Source organism: Sinocyclocheilus anshuiensis, unplaced genomic scaffold (assembly GCF_001515605.1).
Source record: "Sinocyclocheilus anshuiensis isolate Anshui unplaced genomic scaffold, SAMN03320099.WGS_v1.1 scaffold140, whole genome shotgun sequence".
NCBI classification, from domain to species: Eukaryota; Metazoa; Chordata; class Actinopteri; order Cypriniformes; family Cyprinidae; genus Sinocyclocheilus; species Sinocyclocheilus anshuiensis.
Window position 1 is genome coordinate 1278078 of NW_015554147.1, and position 17315 is coordinate 1295392.

The window sequence follows — 17315 nt, forward strand, 5'->3', positions numbered from 1 at the left end:
TTTCAAAACTTTACACACAAATCCAAGAATTGCACACACAAAATGCAAAATGCCTCACATCTCTTGCCAAATGAAGCACTGCATTCAAAATATCACAAATACATCTCAAAAGCAAACATTTGCAAACACCTTTACCATAATTTTAATTCCTGTTAGATTTTTGTTTTACATAGAGAATTGTGTGTTGTGTTTTGCAAAAAGTGTTTTATGAAATTGGAAACGGAGTCAAAGGCCGAGAATTAGTGTATGGTTTTGAAGATTTGGTGTGTGCTTCTGCTGTTTGAGTGTCAGCTTTCAGAAATTGTGTGACAAGGAAAGATTGTGTCTGTAAGCGGTTGAAAAAAACTGTAAATGCTTACACACAATTCAAATAGACAGATGACTTTCCTGCCCAGTGAACACGGAGATCAATAACACTGTAACAAAAAACTCTTACTAGGATTCAGGAATTATTTTTGCAGCTCAATGTCTATTACAGTATACATACATTAAATTACAGATACAGATGTATAATTCAGCAATGAACTTTTGGGAAAAAATCATTTTCATTTTAATACTTTAAAGTAATCTTGCAGTAGATGAAAAGCACTAGAAAAGTTCAAATACCAAAGAATTGTATGAACTTGGTATGCACCACAAAACAGTACAGTAAAAAATAAAATAAAATAAATTTAGCATCCTCTGCACATTCTGCCAAATTTCATTACAGTATACAGTACTATAGCAGTTTCTTGGTCTCCTGACACAAGACTAGCTATATCTCTAGGCAGTCATTCTCAGTTCTGCAAAAATGCAGTACACATAAAAAAATGGGGAAAAAAAGTGCCAACTAAAATCAGTATATTAACAATCGAGAAAACTACAACTAGATTCTTACCTAACTCTGCTATTAGTTTCCGTGATCGGCATCTTCTTATTGATTTCGTGTTATTGTTACGGCTTATATCCATGATGAAAGTAAAGCGAGCCGCGAGCGGTCGGAGAATCGGATCACCAAACAATTACGCGATGAATATGAATCTCAGACATATCCGGACGGGATTAGATTTCTCAGAGGACTTCTGAATTACCTGAAAAGCAGTAATTATCTGATTCACGAACAAATGTAAAAACAATTCGTTAGTGAACTGGGCCACGCTTTGTGGTTTTGACTCAAAAAGATCCGGTTCATAAGAGCCATTTGTTAACGAAGCCGACCTCACTGGCACGCTGCGTGCACATTTATATTTTATTCTGTGATAATTCTGGGGTGGCAACTGCCACCCTAAGAAAAAGCTGAGCCACCCCAGTAGATCCGCCCCTGCCTACACTGTAAATAGGTTGCTGTAAATTTTACAGTAACTTACTGGCAGCTGGATGCCAGTAATTTACTGTAAAAAATGTTTACAGTATTAGTACTGTAATTGCATTTACAGTACAATAATGTCTTTACTGTATTTTATTTACAGTATTGCCGTATTTTAATTTACAGTATCAGTACTGTAATTGCATTTACAGTACAATATGTCTACTGTATTTTATTGACAGTATTATTACTGTATTTTCATTTATAGTATCAGTACTGTAGAGTTTATTTTCATTTAGTTTAAAAAAAAATTACCTGTATCGCGGGCAAGTTCACTACTGTAAATTGATTTACAGTAGTGAGGAAATGCAGTAGTGACCGTATATTTTCCCACAATCCTTTGCGATTTACAGTAAAATACTGTATACACATTTTACAGTATCTTACTGTACATATTACAGTATAATACTGTTCAAATTACAAAAATCAGTTACAGTGTAAGCATAATTTTACATGGGGGCCCCTCAGTGCCACCAGTACGACTGATAATTGTCAATGCTTGATTATTCGCACACTATAAATCTAACACACACATTATCAGTTTTATTTGTTGTAGCTGTGTTTCTTGCATCATACCAATGTCTGCCTGCTATGTTTTTACCCTTCTACGATTTTTAATTGTAACAGTAGCAAACCCACAAGAGTGGTCAGGTGTTAATTTGCACTTTAACATTCAAAGTCTTACAGTACTAAGTGGCATACTTAATGAGGTGTACTAAAAAGTAGCTAAATAAACCAGCAGACAATGCATTTACAGAACGGAATGATATTTTAACAACATAAATGATTAAACACACATCTAAAACAACAACTCTTAATCTCCAACTAGCTAACTGAGGCATGATGATATTGGAATATAGCAAAGACCCCAAAGGTAGGCAAAGGTAAATAATGTTAAGCTGTTATCAGTACCAAGTTTATGAAACAGAAGCTTGCCAGGCTACCTTAAAATGAACGAACTCAGATTAGGTGGGAGTGGGATACAAAGCTGGAACGAGGAGCAGCTGACTAAAGTAAGATAATATTAAAGTGAGTTATTTATTTTTACTGTGCAGGTGTAAAATGTAAGATGAAAGCTAAAGGCTATTTTACGCAAGTAACCTGAGACATTCTCTTTCATAGGTTCACTCAACGCTGCATAGCTATGATTCTGCATAGATAGAATCTGGGAACCAGGAGCTGCATCTAAATCCAAGCTATAAAACCTGATAAAAGTGTGAGGAGAGGACCATTGTGCCACCACACAGATATCCTCCAGGGGAACCCCTCTGAAAAGAACTTGAGAGGAAGCAACACTCCTGGCAGAATTAACTCGAATGCCTAGCAGTGAAGAGATACCTCGCACCTCATACACAAGCGAGATAGCGTCCCTTACCCAATGAGAAATCCTATGTTTTGATGCGGCGAGCCCTCTGCGGCCAGCACCAAAACACACCAACAATTGAAAGGACTTGCGCCATTGGCTAGAGTGGTCCACATAGAGCTTCAAAACTCGAACAGGGCAGAGCAGGCCCTGAAGCCCCTCGTCCTCAACAGAAGCAAAAGGAGGAGGACAGAAGGAGTGAAGCATGACCACCTGGGAGCGAAATGACGTGGACAAGACCTTGGGGCCATAACTGGATCTGGGCCGTAGGAATACCTTAACAAGGCCCGTAGCAAACTCCATGCATGACTCTCTAATAGAGAGAGCCTGCAAATCCCCTACGCGTTTGATAGAAGCCAATGCCAACAGGAGCGTCACCTTAAGCGTCCAATAAGCTCCGATAAACCCTCCAGGACGATAAACAAGTCTCTGGAAGGAACACTGGCAGGGCGCACTGGCCTCAAATGCCTAACCGCATGCATAAACGGAGAGACCAAACGATGTCTACCTAGGGAGACTTCATCCACATCCCTGCGAGCAGCAATAGCTGCAACAGAAACTCTCAAGGTGAGAGCCTTTCGGAATGAGGAAATAGCGACCGAAGAAGCCGCGATTCACGTCCGAAGGAGGGACCTCCATATCGCACCCTTGAGGAGGAGTGAGGAGACCTCCAGCTGCAGAACTGAAGCATCTAAGGCACTGTTTACCGCAGAGAATCCAAGGCGACACTCCTGGCAGACACCTCCAGGTAGCATGGGGGTCGGCCCACGAGAACTGGAGTAGGGGCACTCTCTGGTGTATAAGTAGGGGTGACTGACACGGGGAGAAAGCCGCAAGCGTCTCCCATAGTGTAAGCAGCAGCAGCCGTAATGGAAACAGGTTTTGAGGCGAGAAAGCCTGATGCTTCTCCTTTCTTCAACACCGGGGGGAAAGTCTAATTTTTATGTACTTCTCAGAAATGTGCCTTATGTACTTCTCAGAAATGTGCCTTATGTACTTCTCAGAAATATACTTAAAATGACATTTAAGTATGCTTGACTTATACTTAGAAAAAGTATAGATATATTTGATCTATACTTGTGCTTCGCGAATCCATTTTTTAACTGTTATACGGTAGGGGGCGCTATTGCACATCTTCTGTACAGAATTTCCAAAACACAAGCGAAGAAGAAACAGAAACAACAGATGCTTCCACACATAAATTATAGAATAAAATGTAGAAGAGGTACCATGAAGAGGTAATGATTGTCAAGCTTTGGGGTGTTGATCGACTCCACCTACGTTTTGATTATCATTCTGAATCCAATTCAGTCTTTTTCAGCTTTTTGTTCAAAATGTTATTTATTTATTTTTTATTTATGAAACTTACCCACATTCAAGTGTTTATAAAAAAGAATGCATGAAGCTAGAATAAAATGTTTTAGTTTTCAAGCAGATACCCTGTTCTTTCTTTTGATGTTTTGTATGTTCAGATATTCATATAACAAAATATATACAAATTAATACCTAAATAGGGACATAGTAGTATACTTAAAGTATGATGTAAAGTTCACTTAAAGAAAACTTACAAGTATACTTGCAGTATAAAACTACTAAACTAGTAGTTTACTGAGACTATACTTCAAAGTGTACTAAAATGCCACAAGCATTTAATTAGTAAACTATCAGTATACCTATACGTTCACTTTTAGCATAGTTGCAGAACTTGCAGTACAAACTAAAAACATAGAGATGTAAACTAGTTGTGTACTCAAAGTTTACTACTGTTATACTTAAAGTATACTTAAAAGTATACTTTTATATACTAGAAAGTGGGCCAATTTAGTCCCAATGAGTATTGAAATAGTACACTTACAAGTATACTTCTAGTACACTGATATTTGTGTACTTACTGCAACAAGTATACTTAAAATATATTTGAACTTTAAGTATACTTAATAAAATACATTTAAAGTATACTTCTTTTTGGTAAGGGGACAGAAACGTTTGGACAGTCTGTCCCACCCTCACAAAATGGGGGAAGCTGTCCTTCTCCTGAGACGGAGATCAGGAATGACCCAACACGGGCGCTGACAGGTCGAAGGACGACTGCGAGCTCCCCAATCCGTAAGAGGTGGGGGATGCACCAAGTCATCACTCCTGCTAAAACAGGCTCAGCAGTGTGCTTAGTTGCACACAGCACCAGGTCCGTAGCCCTATGGAGTTCTTTGACCCCTTCTGGAGTCAGGCCCCCTCCCTCGCCCATCTCATTCAGGACGTCAGCTTGATAAGCCTGAAGGATGGCCATGGTGTGAAGCGCCATGCCCGCCTGACCAGCCGCCATGTAGGACTTTCCAATGAGGGCGGAAGTGGTCCTACACGGCTTACTTGGGAGGAGAGGGCGGGACTTCCATGAGGGGGCCTAAGACGGCGAGAGGTTGAGTGGCTAGCGTGTCCTCGATCGCTGGAATAGCAGCATAACCCTGCTCCACAGAACCCACTAGGTTGGTGAAGTCAGCACCCACTGCCTGAGTAAGCCGAGCAGAGAAAGGCTGCTTCCAGGATCTGGAGATTTTGTGATGCAGATCACTGAAAAACGGCAGCTTTCTTCATGCGGGACGAGCATTAGGGAAGTGCTCGTCAAGCTTAGAGGACTGGGATTTGGGACATTTCGGTAGCACGCGCTAACACATCCACTAGCTCAGTATAAGCTGCAGAAGGCTGCGCCTCCTGGCCCCTAGACGGGAGAGCGTAGACTGAAGCGGGCTCGAAATCCTCCAAAATGTCATCTAACCCAAAGAAAGCAGCCTTGTGTGCCTCCGGGCTTTGACATAAATAATCATGGACAAACACCACCGCGAGAGCGCTCAGGCGAGAGAGGGAGAGAAAGGACGAGGCTCGTCTGCTCACGATCTATAGCCTAGAGCTCCACATCCGAACCCCAGGCCGCGGATTCACGGAGGACCTCAGCGGTTCACTGAGTCTCAAAACAGATGACTCCATCTCAAAAGCCACAAGCCTCGCGTGAAGTGTTTTGAGATGGAGATTCTCACAAAATTTACAGTTAGAAGCGCCGTAAACAGCCTTGCGTGCGTGAGACAAACCCATACATTTAACACACTTACTGCGCGGGTCATCACTCATGAAAAACCGAGAGCACGGCGGCTGGCAGCGACTGAACTCCATAGCACTTCACTGCAAAGGGGAAACGAGGTTCCACTGAATGCAGTCACTGAAGTGCAAAGAGAAACACGAAGAAATACGCTGAACACGGGCCAGATAAATCGCTTCCGAAGGGCTAAACGACCGGAAATCTAAGGAGCAGACGGCGTGGTCACTAGTATTAGAGTGGGTGATGTAGTGACGTCAGAGTGGCGCACGCCATCAGCCAATGAATTGGTGTGATTCCATACGGGCTTCAGACAATCGGGACACCCAAGGGGCGTTCCCATTCTGTCATAGCTACGCAGCATTGAGTGAACCTATGAAAGAGAACTGCGCTCGTCGAGACAATTCAAGGGTAGTTGATACACAATCTGTCCATGCTATGGACTTTTTACTGGTTTTATGTTAATGTTTATATGAATGTATAAGGGAAAGTGTTTTCCTGGTGACTATTATTTGCTTTTTTTAGTTTTTGAGTTTGTTTTATCCCCATTTACCAAATTAAGACCAATAGAAACTGTTTCTGTCAAGTAGCCTACAGAACAGGCAAAAGTTGTAAATTATTTATAGCGGTGACTTTCTAATAGTGACTGCTTAGTTGCATTTTTTTTGTATTCCATAAAGTCAAATTGAGAATTATGAGTGATGGTTGTTTGTCATGATGTTGCTGTTGTCATAATAAGGGAATAGATGCTTTTTAGGCAAACAATTAGGTTTTGTTTTGTTTGTTAAAAAAAACTGAACGTTGAATGGTGTTTGTGTAATGGGTTACACCACATGGTGGCAGGCAGTATGTGGTCAATGTAGCAAAAGCCATTTTTTTCCTTAAAGAGTGGATTGAAATAATTAAATAATGCTGAAAAAGAAAACATATTTAAGAAAAACAAATATTAAATTCAAAATAACATGGGTAATAAGATATAGCATATGCTATAAGTATATGCTTATATTCAGTCCTCCGGCCACCACAACAACAGCAGTCTATATGTTTGCTCCTCAAAACAAAGCCTGCCTTGTTCTCTTTGTATCAGTGTTTTCTGGACTTTGCTTCATTGATTCCCTTTGATCCAGCTGGTACAGTGGCCACATCTTCGTTTAGTGCTGCTCTCTTAACAACTGCCAGTGTAATAGTGTTGTAGGTAAGACTCAGTAATACGGCTAATATATAATTTTTACATCTTTGTTTTTATGTGTAGTGTATCTTTGCAAATTACTTTTAATCAGACCCATTTTATATATTTTATTCAGTTTGCTTGGTGTTCTAACAAGTTTACTTCTATTACTAACCCTTGTCAAAAAAAGATTCACTTTAACATAATTGAAAAAAAGTACTTGTTTTAGAAACAATACACTTTAAAGGGGTCATATGATGTTGCTAAAAAGAACATTATTTTGTGTATTTGGTGTAATGAAATGTGTTTATGCAGTTTAAGGTTCAAAAAACACATTATTTTCCACATACTGTACATTATTGTTTCTCCTCTATGCCCCGCCTTTCTGAAACGCGTAGAAAGGAAAAATTTAAATCGCATCATATGACCCCTTTAAAAGAATGTACTTCAATGTGAACTGAATGTAATGCTTTAGGACACTTAGTTGCATGTTATTTACAATAAAATTAAAATGCATTATAGTGTAAATTTAAATTAAATGCAGTTCGCTGAAATTAAAAGTGCTTTTTTGACCCATTTAAATATATATTTGTAATTTCAAAATTAATTCTATTGTCTTTTAAATGTGGTTAAAGTGTACTGCCAAATGCACTGACACAATTTATGGTAACTAAAATATACTCATTCATACTGAAACTTGTATGTCATATTTTTAAATACATTTGTGATCACACATTTGTAATGATGAATGTCGCACATTTAAAATAAATTAACTTTAATGTTAAATACACTACAGTTAAAATTATAATCAAGCACTTTACATGTGCTTTGCTATGCAAGTCAACACATCAAAAAAAAAAGTGTACTTCAAAGCATTACAAAGGATTATTAAAACTTCTTTAAAATAAAATGCTTAATTTGAAATTATTACAGAGGGCACTTTTTAAAAGTTGTGCTACTTGCGTTAAACATAGTCATAAATGTGTGCTCTCTTTATACACTTAAGCAGCCTTTTATTTTTCTAATATCATATTATCTGCACGTTTTTAAGTGCACATTTACTACAATTAAGCACACTTCTTTTTATATTTCATTAATTCTCATTGAACAGATTCAGTCCGAGTGTGAGCATAATTACTGCATTTTATATCAAGTATTCTGTCTTTTTTAAATTTTTTTATACTGTGGCTCTTTCAGAGAATGTCAGAGAGACAGGGACTGAGGGCAGACTCCACCCAATTCACTTTAGATGGAGCCCCATTTCGGATCCTCGGAGGCTCCATCCATTACTTTCGGGTCCCCAGGGCGTACTGGAGAGACCGGCTGCTCAAACTCAAGGCCTGTGGTCTCAATACTCTCACCACGTAAGACCATGACATGGATTTAGGGACACTTTTTCTTTTCCCCTCAGAATCTTCTTGAAGAGTCATATCCGTCATATTCATGTTCTGTCTGTCAGGTATGTGCCGTGGAATCTTCATGAACCAGAAAGAGGAGTTTATCTGTTTCAGGAGGAGCTGGATCTGGAGTGAGTGATGAATATGAACTTTATTATTGGTGTATTTATTCACAATTAACTTTATTAATGGTGATGTGTTCTGGGTGATTACTTACTAATCAGTTTCTGGTATTTTGGTTTTCATATATGGCTTGCAAGTTGTATACAAGTTGGATTCTTCCTTCTATATAAGTGTTTTTTCTGGGTTTTGATATTTTTGTGAAAACTGTTTATCGCATTTTAATATGCTGATTTGAGCACATTTTTGATTTCTGACAGATCATGTGACACTGAAGACTGGAATAATGGCTGCTAAAAATTCAACAGTGCATCACAGAAATAAATGACATTTTTAAATTTACATTCAAATAGAAACTGTTCTTTTAAATAGTAATATTATTTCACAATATTACTGTTTTCAGTGTATGACTAGTGTATGAGCCACAGTGAAGCTTGCCTCAGGAATAAACATTTCATATCACATTCCATTTTAACAAATGTATTCATTAATAAATCAAACTCTTTGCTTGATTCAAGGGCATATATTCGTCTAGCAGGGGAATTAGGCCTCTGGGTGATTCTGTGTCCGGGGCCGTACATATGTGCCGAGTGGGATTTGGGTGGGTTACCAAGGTTAGTGCCTCACCTGTTATGAAAATGCATTGTTTTGTTTTTTTTAGTCTTTAATCCTAATATAACATGTTTGCATTATTATTAATGTATACATATATAATATATAATTTTATTTTATTTTTTTACTTTTTTATCAGCTGGCTGCTGCAGGATAAGAAAATGAAATTAAGAACGACATACTCTGGCTTCACAAGTGCTGTGAACTCGTACTTTGATAAACTCATTCCGAGAATCACACCCGTCCAGGTCAAATATGTGTAATTTTTGTTTGTTTCGTTTTTATTTGTTTGGCTTTGGTCTTGAATTTGTCTCCGCTGCTCTCCCCTGCAGTATAAGAAAGGAGGCCCTGTTATTGCTGTTCAAGTAGAGAATGAATATGGCTCATATGCGAAGGATGAGCAATACATGTCATTCATTAAAGAGGTATGGCATGAGATTAAATCTTTATCATTTACTCTGCATTATGGTGATCCAGTTCTCTTATACCTACAGTTTGTTCTCAAAATCAACAGGCGTTACTGTCCCGGGGAATCTCCGAGCTTCTCCTCACATCAGACAATCATGACGGGTTAAAGTGTGGAGGGGTAGATGGAGGTACTGTAGTATTCATATATCCATTCATTTTTTTAGTGTCCCCACTCCCCACTTCTTGTTAATAATGTGACACTAACTGTTTTGCACAAGTTGAAATAATTTAATGGTGTTTACACTACTGTAAGATTTTAAAAATGTTTTTGAAAGAAGTCTCTTATGCTGACTCAGGCTGCATTTATTTGATCAAAAATACAGTAAAAACAGTAATATTGTGAAATATTATTACTTTTTAGAATAATTGTTTTCTAAGTGAATTTATTTTAAAATGTAATTTATCCCTATGATGGCAATTTTTAGCAGCCATTACTTCAGTCTTGAAATTTTAATATTACAATTTTAATATGTTCCTTTGGTGCTCAAGAAACATTTCTTATTATTATCGACAGTTGTTCTGCTTAATATGTTTGTGGAAACTATGATATGTTTCTTTTTCTTGAAACACTTTTTCTTTGATGAATAGAAAGTATAATGTCAAGCTTTTGAACAATAGTGTAGGTAAGTAAAGTTCTTCTACCACAAATTATATTTGATTGTCATCTCCTTTAAAAGTCTTGCAGACGGTGAACCTACAGAAACTGACGTTCGGTGATGTACCGCATTTAGCAGAATTGCAGGTCAGTAAAGATTTTCAGAATGTTTTCAAATTTGTCCTTATTTACAATTGTATTTATCAGTTTACATTGTTAAATGAGTACAGTGTTAAAAATGCCCACAACTGTATTTTAGCACAAATGTCATGGTCCCAGAAGAGAGATGAGACGAGGACTCAAATGCAGGAAGATATGGGCATTTATTAATAGTAAAAATAAAACAAAACTACAACAAAAACTACCCAGAGGGGGAAAAACAGGCAGGCAGGCCAAGACAGGGCACAGAACAGCAAGGCAAGGCAAGAGGAACATAGGACACTACTCTGAGATCAACATTAAACAACGAACCAGCACAGGACTGCAGACACTAGGAGAATAAATAGGGAGACTAACGAGGGAGACACAGGTGGAGTAACTAAAACACTAATGAGATAAGAAGGGCAGGGTCAGACAATAGACAGGAGAGCACATGGCACCAACAACAAACAACAAGCCATGTGCTCAAAACACACAGTGACATCTGGTGGCCAACTAGGGCACACCAGCAGAACCGTGACAACAAATGTGACCCTGGACCACAAAACCAGTCATAAGGGTCAATTTTTTTTAAAATTGAGATTTATACATTATCTGAAAGCTGAATACATAAGCTTTCCATTGATGTATGGTTTGTTAGGACAATAGGACAATATTTGGCCGAGATACAACTATTTGAAAATCTGAGGGTGCAAAAAAAACAAAATATTTAGAAAATCGCCTTTAAAGTTGTCCAAATGAAGTTCTTAGCAATGCATATTACTAATCAAAAATTACGTTTTGGTATATTTGCAGTAGGAAATTGACAAAATATCTTCATGGAACATGATCTTTACTTAATATCCTAATGATTTTTGGCATAAAATAAAAATCAATAATTTTGACCCATACAATGTATTTTTGGCTATTGCTACAAATATACCCCAGCGACTTAAGACTGGTTTTGTGCTCCAGGGCCACAAATATCTACTAAATCGATATATCCTGCAGCCCAATTAAAACCTGTACCTTCTGAAGATGAAGTATGATTCAGAAAAATGGAAATCCCTAGAAACAGTACTTGTTTATAAAATAAACAATATATAAATGTAGTCTACAACATATAGACAGCACAATGAGATTTGAACATTTTCTTTGCTGCAGCCACAGAAGCCGCTGATGGTGATGGAATATTGGTCTGGCTGGTTTGATGTTTGGGGGAAACCTCATCATGTTTTCTCTGCGCAAGGTAAAGAATCTGCCTCATCATGCCTCAAAGTGAGCATGTGGACATTGACCACCTAGAATGGACAATTTGTATCTAAGCTTACTTTTTGCATGGCAAAATGCCAAAATATATATAACAATCCGTTTGCCTTGATCCATTTCCTCTTGCCAGTATATATATATATATATATATATATTCTACTGTCTGATAAATTCTCTCTGCTTTGACATGTATTGTGTCTGCATCTCTTCTGTTATGACAGAAATGATCTCTATAGTGCGAGAGCTTCTGGATCGTGGCATCTCCATCCATTTCTACATGTTTCATGGAGGAACCAGCTTTGGATTCATGAACGGAGCAGTTGACTTGGGAACCTACAAACCACAGACGAGCAGCTACGGTTCAGTAGTTTTAATATTCATGACCGCTGGGACAGTGTGTACTACCATTCAAAAGTTTGTAGTCTCTAAGATTGTTTTTTGAAGGAAATGAATTCTTTTACTCAGCAAGGATGCATTAAAATGATTAAAAGTGACAATTAATCCATTGTATTTCAAAGAAATGCTGTTCTAAAATGTTCTATTAAACATCATCCCTTCTGCATCTCTCTTAGATTATGATGCTCCACTGACTGAAAGCGGTGATTATACAACCAAGTATCATCTCTTGAGGAGCCTGCTGAGCACCTACAGCAGTATGTTTCTACAAAGTCATCCCTGATGACAGAATCTAATGGAGCTGAAGCTCTCCGTATCTCTGTCCTTGTCTCTTGATGTCTGTTCGTCTCTATGACAGATGAGCCAATATCAGAGCCGCCAGCTGTGCAGAGCAGAAGAGCATATGAGCATATGACTCTCTATGGGAGAGTCTTCAGTGTGCAGAAACAGTAAGAGCAATGTATCTCACTATTACATTCTTTCTCTCACTTCTTTACTTTCCCCAAAAATGGAACACAAATGAAGGTATTTGTTTAAATATTCCAAATTCAAAATGTGCATAAAGACATTGTAAAAGTATTCCACATGGATAGAGCAGTTTAGTCCAAGGCTTCTGAAGAGACATGATCACCTTATGTGTCGAACAGATTTAATTTAGGCTTTTATTCACATGTAAACATTGATCGACATGGGCTCATCGAAAATGTGAACAGAAGCTCAACTGTGCTTGCTTGACTTCACTGGTTTTTGCGCATCAAACATCCATTTCATTTTCCATTTCATCAAAACTGACCCATTATACAGATTTGTATCATTAAATATCTTGTTTCACTAATGTCACATTAGGGAAGAATAATGGGTTTGCGAATGCTGCTTCATGTTGAAAGGCAGTTCAATCATGACAACTCTCTGAACATTTTAGCATGGTGATGGATATGACAATGTTAATGTATTTGGTCTTGGCGGAACAGATCTGCTATGCTTCTACTGAATTGCTGCTGCTGTTGGTTATTGCTGTAGTTGTAGATTATTGCTGCTGCTGCTGCAAGCAAGTACAGGAACTTGCTACTGCCAATGCTTACGGCGATACGGTACCGTGAGTATTTAAGACATGCTGCTGCTGCACAAATAGCATATAAAATAACCCCGTAGCAGATCTATACAGGTGGAGCTGGGGAAGGTGGAGGGTTTCAGAGAAACTCTGAAAGCGCGCTGCAGGAATCTCAAGTGAATGCTAGCCAGCCATATAAATGCAAGACAGTGAGCTCATTGGCCGCATATGCAGCATGAACCAATCAGCTTGTGCCAAGTCGTTTAACTCTCTGAATATCATCAGTTACGTTAACACCCCGTCAGAATGCGCCATCTAGAGTTTCATGACTGAACTATATATTTCATAGTAAAAGAAAAAAATATAACTAGAAACAGGAGAACAAACACATTTGGCAATAAAAGCTCCCAAAATGAAAGCCAATTTGATTTCAAAATTAAAGCCATTTGTCCAATAGCTTTTCAGAGCTGATGATCCTGTCAGCATGGAAAACCTTCCAGCAAACCACAACAATGGTCAGTCCTACGGATACACACTCTATAAGACTGACATTTATTCAGGTGGAGAACTCATCTCAAGGAACCATGTTCGTGACAGAGCTCTAGTAAGACCTTTTCCTATCAGTCTTGGCCTCCACAAAGGTTATTATTGATGATAATAAAGAACAAATTAAATCAAGGAGAGAATTGAATTCTAATTCATACTTTTTTTTAAGGTATTTATTGACAGAGAACTCATTGGTGTTTTGGACTATAGAACACAGAAAGTTAAAATATCTCACAGTAAGGTAAGTATGATGCTCTGTTGGTATATTAAAGTTTTACACAAACTTGAATTAAACTAAACTTGCCAAACAAACAAACAAACCTCAAACTAAAATAAATAATTTTATGCAAACTACCAGTACTTATTGCATAATAACAATACTATTAAAATATATATATTTTAACACATTTTCTGTCTTTGGTTAACAACATTCTTTTTCCTAAAACATATTAATTAATCTTGTGCTAAATTCATTTTATGATGAATTATTGCGCATTTCCTTAATTTTGGTTCACAGAGTGAAAGGACTTTGAGTTTGCTTGTTGAGAACTGTGGACGAGTGAACTATGATCCAGCTCTTGACAACCAACAGAAAGGTGAAGTAACAGTGTAATAAAAATGATCAAATATTGACATGGTTAAATGCATCTCACTGTACTATAATAGATATGAACGGGAGTGTAGTGACCATAACAACATACTCATTCATTTTTATTATTATCCACGCAGGGCTTGTTGGAGATATAACTCTAGACAATGTACCTCTAAAAAAGTTCACCATGCACTGTTTGGATATGAAGACCAGTTTCATAAACAGGTTCATTCTGAGTATTTTCCCCCTGTCTTGTGTGTCTTTAATGCTATACTGACTTGGGTAACTTCAGCTGCAGGAGATACTGGCCTAACTGGTTTATCTGGGGTTTAAGAACTGGTGTCATGTCTCACTTTAGTTACTAACTAAAGATATAATTGCTACAGGTGAAATGAATGAAAATGTCATCCTTTATTTTGATCCTACTGTGTCTACGACCTACTAATTATCCTCACATTTTTCTAATAAAAACATTATTAGGGTAAACAATGCTGATCGTTTTTAAAAGCATAGGACAAAACTGAAATGAATAATCCACCCAAAAATGAAAATTGGCTGACAATTTACTTGCTGTCACCCATTGGAACAGATCTGGAGAAATTGAGCATTACATCATTTACTCACCAAAGGTTCCTCTGCAGTGAATGGGTGCCGTCAGAATGAGAGTCCAAACAGCTGAGAAAAACATCGCAATAATCCACAAGTAATCCACACACCACTCCAGTGCATCAATTAATATCTTGCGAAATGAAGAACAGAGTGTTTGTAAGAAACAAATCCATCATTAAGGCATTTTAACTTTAAACCGTCGCTTCTGGCCAAAATACAAGTCCATAATCCATAATAATGCTTCCTCCAGTGAAAAAGTCCATCCCCTGTTGTCATCTCACATCAAAATCCACCCAAAACAAAATACTTGTAAACAGTGCTTAATCAGTTATAATCATATTTCTCTCCTGATTCAGATGAGATGATCACGTATAATAGTTTTATTTTAGCTGGAAGCAACATTTTCAAGGATTATTTGCGTTATTTGTGGATTATGCTTTTATCAGCTGTTTGGACTCTCATTCTGACGGCACCCATTCACTGCAGAGGATCCATTGGTGTGCAAGTGATGGAATGCTACATTTCTCCAAATCTGTTCTGATGAAGAAACAAACTCGTCTACATTTTGGATGGCCTGAGGGTGTGTAAATGTTTGGTACATTTTTGGGTGAAATATTCCATGAATCTCTAATTTATTCTTAGACTGCAGTCACTGAAATGGACATCTGTCGGTACAAAGCCCACCTACCCTGCGTTTTTCAGAGGATCCCTGGTAGTGGATCAGCCCACAGATACTTTTGTGAAGCTGCCAGTAAGAAATTCAGCAGATTTCTGTACAGTTTTATTTCCTCGCGTTTGCTTTTCATCCTTGACTGACATGTTTGCTCATAGCCTTAAAAAAACAGAAGACACAGTTGTTCTGTATTGTTGGCAGGATTGGAGTAAAGGAGTGTTTTTTGTGAATGGCCAAAATCTTGGATGCCACTGGTCGGTTGGTCCTCAGAAAGCCCTCTATCTTCCTGGTCCCTGGCTCAGGAGTGGAGATAATGAGGTGACTGGCTGCATGTAAATATGTAGGCAAATAAACATTTGACTGTGGTGAAGTACGACAAAAGCTGTCTTTCCTGTCTGGTTCTAGACAATTAATTCTGCATTAATCAATACAAATTCTGTGTCTTCCTTTTGATGTTTTAGATTATTGTTTTTGAGGAACTCAAAGCTGAGGAAACAATCCATTTTGCTGAAAATCCAGAATACGGCAAGACAGTCGACGTATCTACACAACTGTTTTGCACCCTCATATGAAACACACCTGCGGTTTTACAATGAATCTCAGGCGTATATCCATCAAAACAGATCTGAACTTGAATTACTTAAGGCAAGACACCACAAGTGAAAAGAGTACACATTTTGTAATAGACATCACTTCCCCAGTTGATTAAAGACAAGTTTTGTTTTGCTTTGTATTACAGGTTTTCTCAAATGTTATGTTTAAACATGCAAATGAGGCATTATCTGATTAAATATGTACTAATTTGCATAATTTTCCAGAACATAAGTCTTAACATTGGATACATTTCAAAATAGTTTTTTCATTTTCTTGACATATTGGAGTTAAGGGTTTTACAGATTTTGGATATCTCTTTTTATCACTCCATGAATCAAAAGCAACAAAATGGGAATTTCAACATGTTTTAAAGAATAAAATGTTATATAAATGAGGCTAATGATATATGAACAAACCCTGTAAAAACTGTAAACTGTAAACGCCTTCAGAATATAAACAAGAATCAAATGTTTGTAAAAACAAAGTTTTTTACCAAGTTTTTGCACATAAAAATGTTTGGTGTAGGTAAGTGCTACTAAAGTAGAGATTTGGCTCAGTGCAGAAGAAAAAGCTCATGGTCTTTAAAGATATGTATTATAATTGAAATCTACAGACACAAATAGATAATGTGTAATAAAGGCTTAAATGTGTATTTTAGATGTTTTCTTTCCATTAGTCTGAAAGAAGGCTTGGAAGCATAGGCTAAATATAAAAGAAAGACCATTGCATGTCAAAAACTAGCTTGTAGCGTCTTGCCTTTTAAAGGGGTCATATGATGCGATTTCAATTTTTCCTTTCTCTTTGGAGTGTTACAAGCTCTTGGTGCATAAAGAAGATCTGTAAAGTTGCAAAGACTAAAGTCTCAAATCCAAAGAGATATTCTTTATAACAGTTAAGAGTTAACCACACCTACCTAAAACGGCTCGTTCTAACACGCCCCCACATATCTACCTCACTATGTGGGAAGATTTGCATAACACCACCCAAATGTTCACGCAAAGAAAGAAGGCGTAACTTTTATTCTCGCTGTAGTATTGTTGCTGCCGCCATGTCGTGAAGACGCTGTGTGCTGCGTTGTGAAAGCGAAACTACTCTGTTTGGTCTTCAATAATGTTCTTTTTAGCAGCATCATATGACCCCTTTAATATTCCTCCTGTACTAGCTATATTAACTGTAATTAATCATGGAGCATATAAATATGCACAACATGTATTACTAGCAAAAGGCAAGGCAAGGCAAGTTTATTTATATAGCACATTTCGTACACAATGGTAATTCAAAGTGCTTTACA

General features: G+C 37.7%; 1 pseudogene; it reads left to right on the top strand.

Annotated features, from left to right (window-relative positions):
* The first annotated feature begins 4905 nt into the window (after positions 1 to 4905).
* The window catches only part of LOC107670575 (beta-galactosidase-1-like protein 2), a 19327-nt pseudogene continuing 6917 nt past the window's right edge, over positions 4906 to 17315 (top strand).